Here is a 7,876-nt window from a genome sequence, read left to right as displayed (position 1 = left end):
CAAGATTTCCAGAAGGGCTCAAAACCCTGAGTGCTGAGCTATTTTGGAAAAAAAAAAAAAAACAAGGCCGGTACCGATTGTGAGTGCTGGCTGCTTGACTGTGTGGCCCACCGTGCGGGAGTTTGAGGTTCTCATTAAGCTAAGTATCTCTATTCTGCCTCTATCCTAGTGGCCATCTTTTATTCCCCTAATAAGTGAGGGGGGAGATTAGAACACCTCAGAACGCACAGGGTTGTAGGAAACCTGCAACTTTAGATAAGGGTGATGGTGTCTAAAAACCAGATGTGATGTAGGTGTTGAAAGAGAGATGCTGTCTTGGCCTCCTTGAGCGGCTCATAGAATATTGAAGAAAAGGAGGGTTGAGAGAGATGGTTTTGTGCCAGTGTCAGGATGGCTGAGTGGTCTAAGGCGCCAGACTCAAGGCTCTGTCTTTCCCACAATTGGGGCTTCTGGTCTCCCGCAGGAGGCGTGGGTTCAAATCCCACTCCTGACACAGCCTCTTGATTCCACCTCAAGAGGTGGCCTGGTTTCAATGGCCCTTGTTTAGGAGTTTTCTTAGAGTAGCGGCAAGAGAAGTTAGAGGGAATTGTAAATACCTTCAGAATCGATGCGCTCAAGGCACCTAGTTGGGTAAATTCCAGTTTATTCCCCACCAGAAAGTTGGCATTGCTTGATATTGGGCAGGTATGGATGTCAAACATACAGGTGGAGGAAGAAGGGAGCAGTACAGTAGACACTGATAAAGGGAAGGTAAGACTCTTGGTCTCAGGGTTTGGGCTTGAGCCCTAAACTGGGTGCTCTACGTACTCTGGTTTGGCTGCTTCATGAGGGCACAGAATTGACAACATAGGGAGCAGAGATAGGAGGCAGCTACAACCAAGAGCCCTGTTAGATTGTGTCAACATCCTATCAGGAGGTCTCAAAGCCTCTCTCTCAGTTTGTATCTCAGAAATTCTGTCAGCTCCAGGATCTTTCTCCATCGAAGAGCCGCTAGGTAGGCAGAAGAAGAGGTGGAGAGGATTGCGATGGAGGTAACTAAAGCAGAGAAGAATTGTTCCTCTTGGGATTTTTTGTGTTTCTCTTGTGATCCTGATGGAGGAACCGGAAGCATCATTTGATTTTTTTCAGGCTACTTTCTGTCCAACAGATTAAGTTGGTGTCACGGAGTGTGGGGGAGTCAGGCCCTGCACCCCCGGCCTCCCTGCCGATTCACCAGGACTCTCAGCCAGCCAGTAAAGCAGAAGGTTTATTTAGACGACAGGAACACAGTCCAACACAGGTCTTGCAGGCACAGATAACCGGATCCCCCCCTGTCAGGTCCATCCTGGGGGGCCTCCCAGCCCCCTCGGGGATCAGAGCCCGGTCTCTCTGCCTCCCCTCTGTTCTCCAGCCAACTCCAATCTGCCCAGCCCCCCTCCGGCCCCTCCTCCCTGCTCTGCCTCTTTCCCGGGCCAGGAGGTCACCTGACCCCTTTGTCTCCAACACCTCTAGCCCGCACCTTTGCAGGGAGGGGCCCGGCCATCAGTTGCTAGGAGACAGAGTGTCAGGCATTTGGCTGCATGGCCTTTTGCTGCTAGATACTTAGGAAGTGTACCCAGCCCCCAGTGCGACCAGTCCCACTTCGTCACACCTCTCCCCCCTTCGAGACCGAACTGAGCGGGGTCACTCCAGCCAGTGACCTGGGGAAGTTCGAACCCACCTACATTCCCACAGAGGCCCCAGGGTCCCCCCCGTTCTGAGGGAAGAGTTACCCCAGGTCATTCCAGTTTCCTGCCCCCCTGTAGGTCGGGGGGACTCGAGGGCACTTGCAGGTTGCAGGGGGGAAGCCTTATGCCGCCCGCGCCCTTTCCCCACCCCAGTACCCCTGGGGTGCACGCTGGGCTGGGGCCTTCTCCCCACGTTCCAGTCTGGGGGGCTGTGATTCGGGCTCTCTCGGTTCAGAGCCCCCCTCCTGACCCTGGCCCCCCTCTGGACAGGCTCCTCGGGGCGGGGCCCGGGTCTTACAGCCATCTTCCCCCTGTCCCGGGCCTTCCTCCCCCTCTGGCAGACGTCACAGGAGCGGCAGTGCTGCCGGACATGGGCAAAGACCCCAGGCCAGTAATAGTTCTGTAGCAGCCTCTGCTGGGTACGCCAGGCTCCCTGGTGCCCTGAGGGGGGAATGTCATGGGCCCGGCACAGCAGCTGGTGGCGATACTCCTGGGGTACCACCAGCTGCCTCCTGATTCCCCCTGACTCCATCTTCCCTGGGGGAGCCCATTCTCGGTACAGGAGCCCCTTCTCCCACAGGAACCTTTTCCGGCCACCTCGTCCCATGGTCTGTCCCCCCCCGAGGCTGGCCAGGTCCCCTATCCTCCGCAAGGAGGGGTCTTCCCGCACCGCGGCCTGGTACTCAGCCGCTGGGGCAGGGGCGGGGATCTGCTCTCTCTCCCCGGCTGGGTCTGGGGCCACAGCCTCTCTAAGCCCTGTCCTGGGGTGTTCCCTCCCCACCGGGTCAGGGTCCGGTGCCCCGGGAAGAGTGCCTTCCCCGGTGTCAGGGTGCAGAGCCCTGCGCCGACTCTGACTACGGTTCACGGCCAGGGCACCCCGTGTGTTACTGGGCCAGTCCTCGAGATCCCCCCCATTAACACCTCCATGGGCAAATGCGGGTGCACCCCCACGTCCTTGGGGCCCTCCTTGTCCCCCCACTTTAGGTGCACCCTCGCCACAGGCACCCTGAATGGGGTCCCGATCACACCCCTCAGGGTCAGGTAGGTGTTGGGCACCATCCGATCCGAGCCCACCACCTCCGGCCGGGCCAGCGTCACCTCTGCGCCCGTGTCCCAGTACCCAGTGGCCTCCTTCCCATCTACCTCCAGGGGAACAAGGCACTCGCTCCGGAGGGGCAGCCCTGTGCCCACCCTGTAAACCCAAAACTCAGGGCTGGGAGCATCCAGCCCCTCGGAGGGGTCAACCCGGGGCCCCCCTCCCTCCTTCGCAGGGGTTACGCGGCCAGCCCCCCTTCCCTGCGAACACTGCCCCTCATCCTGCTGGGTCTCTACCAAGTTGACCCGGTGTGGGGTCGGTCTGCTCAGTTTGTCCCGGAGCTTGGGGCATTGGGCCTGTATGTGGCCCGGTTGGCCACATTGATAGCAGCCCATGTCTCGTGGGTCCCCTCGAGTGGGACGGCTGGACCTGACGCCAGATGTTTCCCTTTGGTGGGGGTCCTCCCTCGGCCCCTTCTGGGAGGTCCCCTGGTGAATCTCCCTCTGCGTCGAGGCCGACCTGCTACTTCGAGACGCCTCCCTATTATCCCTTGCCCGACTGTCCATGTATTGGTCGGCCAGCTGGCCTGCATGCTGCGGGTTCTCCGGCTTTTGGTCCATCAACCACAGCTTCAGGTCCGATGGGCACTGCTCATACAGGTGCTCCAGTACGAATAGGTCAAGCAGGTCCTCTCGGGTTTGGGCCCCAGCCGTCCACTTGCGGGCATATCCCTGCGCCCGGTTGACCAGTTGTAGGTAGGTGACCTCCCGGGTCTTACGTTGACCCCGGAACCTCTTCCGGTACATCTCCGGGGTCAGCCCAAACTCGCGGAGCAGGGCCTCTTTGAACAGGTTGTAGTCCCCCGCCTCCGTGCTTTTCATTCGGCTGTACACCTCCACGGCGGTAGAGTCCAGTAAGGGGGTGAGGCACCGGATCCTGTCTGCAGGGTCCACCTGGTGCAGCTCACAGGCATTCTCAAAGGCCGTCAGGAAGGTGTCTATGTCCTCCCCCTCCTTACGCCGGGCCAGGAAGTTCTTATCGAAGCTCTTTGTAGGCTTGGCCCCCCCCTCACTCGCCGCAGCCGGGGCCTTACTGTTGTTCAGCTGGGCCATGGCCAGCTCATTTCTGCGCTGCTGCTCCCTGTCCTCGTATTAGCGTTGCTTCTCCTTCTCCCTTTCCTCGAATTCACGCTGCTTCTGCCGGTCCTCCATCTCCATCTCCTTCAGTTTGATCTCTCTCTCCAAGTCCAGCCGCCTGAGATCCACGGAGGCCGAGCGTCGCCGGGATGATTCCCGGCTGGTCGGGGGGGTCACGGTGCCCTCCGTAGCTGGGCTCCTCCTCCCCCTCCCCCTACGCCTAGGGGTGGGAGGTCTCGGGGGGCCCTCAGCGGCCGGCTGACCACTCCCAGCGGGGACAGACGCTGGTGCCTGCGCTACATCTGCCGGGCTGCTTCCCTCAGAGACCGGGTCCGGTTCATTGACGCGGTCTCTCTCCTCCAGCCGGGCAATCAGCTGGGCCTTGGTGAGCTTCCCATAGTGCAGCCCCCTCTGCTTGCACAGCTCCACCAGCTCACACTTGCGCTGCGTGGCATACATCTTCCTGCTGGCCACTCGCAGGCTGGGGTGCTCGCCGCTCCCCACAGGTTCCAGGGGGACCCCTAGCGTGCCAGTCCTTCAGGTCACCACCTCTCTGCCAGGGTCGAGCAGCAGCCTCCTCCGCCCCTGGGATCGCTCGCTGTGATCCCCCGGGGGACCCTGTTACTGCAAAGTCCTTCTCTCTGGTCACACTCGCCCAGGGGTGAATCGCCCCTTCGTTTTACTGCTCCCCAGTCACTTACTGCAGGAAGCGCCGTCCGCGGGGTGCAGTCGATCCCACCGCTGCCACCAGTTGTCACGGAGTGTGGGGGAGTCAGGCCCTGCACCCCCGGCCTCCCTGCCGATTCACCAGGACTCTCAGCCAGCCAGTAAAGCAGAAGGTTTATTTAGACGACAGGAACACAGTCCAACACAGGTCTTGCAGGCACAGATAACCGGATCCCCCCCTGTCAGGTCCATCCTGGGGGGCCTCCCAGCCCCCTCGGGGATCAGAGCCCGGTCTCTCTGCCTCCCCTCTGTTCTCCAGCCAACTCCAATCTGCCCAGCCCCCCTCCGGCCCCTCCTCCCTGCTCTGCCTCTTTCCCGGGCCAGGAGGTCACCTGACCCCTTTGTCTCCAACACCTCTAGCCCGCACCTTTGCAGGGAGGGGCCCGGACATCAGTTGCTAGGAGACAGAGTGTCAGGCATTTGGCTGCATGGCCTTTTGCTGCTAGATACTTAGGAAGTGTACCCAGCCCCCAGTGCGACCAGTCCCACTTCGTCACAGTTGGTCCATTGTCCATTCCCCTCAGGGGTTAAGAGCTGGAACCCCTGTGCTCAGGGTCACAACCTTAGCCCAACCGAAGGCACTGAAACAAACTCAAATGATGCTTCAGCTTCCTCCCTCAGCATCACAAGACCAACACAAAGAAAACTCCCGAGGAACGGGGATCTGAGCATTGCCAGGTTGTGAGTTCTGTGCCCTCAGGAAGCAGCCAAAATGCTCGAACCCCCACCCGCTTCTCTTGGACCGCTGGGAACATGGTGTTTGCACAGGAGCCGCAAGCCCTTCTTTCCTCTCTTTGTCTACCCCGGCCCCTTCCCCCCAAATGGTTTCGTCGCAGGCTGGAGGGACCTAAGGACCTGCAGGTTTCCGCACCCACCTCCTAAAGCAAACAGTCCTTCCCTTCTCTGATATTCCTGGAGCCGTGCATCCTTGGAGGAGTTTTACCCCAGGGGGTTCTGATTCCCTGCGAAAAGATGTGTCTGGCGGCCGGCGGGGAACTGTCTTGTCTGCCCCCTCTTTGGGTGCTGAGAAGCTTTTTCTGAGAAACAGCACCTCCTCCTGCTGGGAGAATCCTAAATTCCACCCTCCTGCCCAGGTTTCTCTAAGCAGCTGCTAGATGAACCCCACTTCTCTGGTCTAGACACCAGCATCTAACTAGCCTTGAAACGGGCCCTGTTTGCTAGCTGGAGAGCGAAGGAACCAGGAAAGAAGGCAAATGTCAGGAAACGAATCTCAGCACGCAAAGAAACTTCCTTCGTTCTTCTTTTGTACTGTCTGTGCCTTTGCAACACCTTCAAGCCTAGCCCGACTAGCTCAGTCGGTAGAGCATGCGACTCTTAATCTCAGTGTCGTGGGTTCGAGCCCCACGTTGGGCGTTTGATCTTGCACTCTTCGACATCACTCTTTCCCTTAGAGTCTCAGGACCCAAGGAAGTCCACTCAACCATCTGAGGCTGTCTGGGACCTTCAGTACATCATGAAGAGAAGACAAATTGACAATTCCATGGTCCTAAGAGAGTTGAGTCTCTTCTAGCCCAGGCAAGAGAGGGAAAAAAGAACCTTTCGGAAACTGGTTGCCCCTCACCCCACCCCCAGCAGTGATCTATAGCTTCTCTACTTCTTTCTAGATCTTCGCCAGCACTCAGTAGTTGAGATAACTGCTTCTTTCTCAAATCCTCCACCAGCCCTCTTCATTGGGATGGAGATTGCTTAAGGCTGAAGATTCCAACCACATCTTATTCATCCCTCGTACATTTCTGTAAGCCCACGGAGAGTAAAACAAGATAGCAATCAAACTGTTTAAAAAAAATAAAAAGACGTGTCCTCAATGTATAACAATACTGGAAATTGTTTTAATATGTTTTCTGTTTCTTTTTCATATCAGTTGACTGTGCTAAAAATAGGAAGGGAACCGTAAGGAAACGAAGAGCTCAGAGCTTGTGTTAACCTCCTTTGAAGACGAATGAATGGCCTCAGTTGGACAGAAAGTAGGTCTAGAAAGTCATGCCCAACATCCCACATACAATCTCCCTGGTGGTCTAGTGGTTAGGATTTGGCACTTTCACCACCACGGCCTGGGTTCAATTCCCAGTCAGGGAGTTAAGTTACCCTCTTCAACAAAAGTCCACCTTTCCTTCCTCACTTGGAATTCAACAGGAAGAAGGCAACTTCCTGGCCTCCTTCAGAAGGCTTGAAAACTCTTTGGAGGCCATGGGGAAAGCAAAGCTTCCAACTGCTACAATATGGCTCTCTGCCCCTTAAAGCCCAGCCGCAGCACCCTTTTACACAAATACACTTACTTGTGCAAACAATTTAGTTTTTCCTTCTTACCTAGCCTTACCCAAATTATAACAACATTGCACTTTCACCCAAGATCTTTTTTTTTCTTTTTCACTTTTCTTGGTGAAACCAAACCAAACCAAACAATCATTTTGGGTCCACCAAAATATTTCACTAAATATAATATTCATCCAAAAACCTTTCACCCAGCGCTATATACAAGTCTTTGGAAGTAACCACCCCGGAGAAAGATCGTTAAGCTTTTCCATTCCTAAGATCTAGCCGCTGAAGGCTTCTGAGCATGGGCTATGGGCCTTTCACCTCTAGGCCAATGGTTACCCTCTTGCTCAGGTGGCTACTGATGAAAGGCAACGTGGTTTAGTGGCAGATCCATTTCAGCCTCCCTCTTCCAATGTCTACAGGGGGGTGTTTGTTTCGCATTGCATCTAAGAAGCAAATCAATTCTCTTGAAACCTCAACCTGGAATCAAGGTGATTGTAGGTCAAGGAAGGAAGGTTTTCTTCATCCTGGTCTAGTCAATGCTCAAAGTTGTGATGGTTCTTGGAGCTTCCAGACACATTGGCCAGAATTTTCAGAAGGTCTCACACCCACCACTAGGGCCAGATTTTCACAAGAACTAGGCTCCCAGTTAGGCACAAAAATCTTTAGCCAGATTGTCAAAAAGGCTTAACCTGTTTTTCCAAAAGATGAGTTATTTTGGAAAAAAGCTTGTCAAGATTGTGGGTGCTGGTTACTTGTCTATGTGGCCCACACTGCTGGAGTTGGAGGTTCACCATTGTTTTCTCAGAATGCGGTGTCCGTAGTCTGCCTCAGTTCTGGTGTCCATCTTTTATTCTCCTAATTAATCAGCAGGGAGACTAAAACAACATCGGACTCACAGGGCTCCCGGAAACCTGCAAATTTGGCTCACGGTGAAGGTGTATACAAATCATCTGGGCTGTAGAAGGGCTCTGGGAGTTGAAAGAGTTGTGAAT

The 7,876-nt window shown here is 55.7% G+C and overlaps 3 non-coding genes across 3 annotated transcripts; all 3 read left to right on the top strand.

Moving 5' to 3' along the window:
- Nucleotides 1-384: 384 nt before the first annotated feature.
- Nucleotides 385-493, top strand: TRNAL-CAA. Its single transcript has 2 exons — nucleotides 385-422; nucleotides 448-493. It is a non-coding gene; the product is annotated as a tRNA-Leu (tRNA).
- Nucleotides 494-5,905: 5,412 nt separating this feature from the next.
- On the top strand, nucleotides 5,906-5,978 carry TRNAK-CUU. Its single transcript has one exon. It is a non-coding gene; the product is annotated as a tRNA-Lys (tRNA).
- Nucleotides 5,979-6,629: 651 nt separating this feature from the next.
- Nucleotides 6,630-6,701, top strand: TRNAE-UUC. Its single transcript has one exon. It is a non-coding gene; the product is annotated as a tRNA-Glu (tRNA).
- Nucleotides 6,702-7,876: the final 1,175 nt, after the last annotated feature.

This window comes from Mauremys mutica, chromosome 12, assembly GCF_020497125.1.
Source record: "Mauremys mutica isolate MM-2020 ecotype Southern chromosome 12, ASM2049712v1, whole genome shotgun sequence".
Classification (NCBI taxonomy): domain Eukaryota; kingdom Metazoa; phylum Chordata; order Testudines; family Geoemydidae; genus Mauremys; species Mauremys mutica.
Note: the sequence above shows the minus strand (reverse complement) of the source record. Positions and strands in the feature narration are given on the sequence as shown.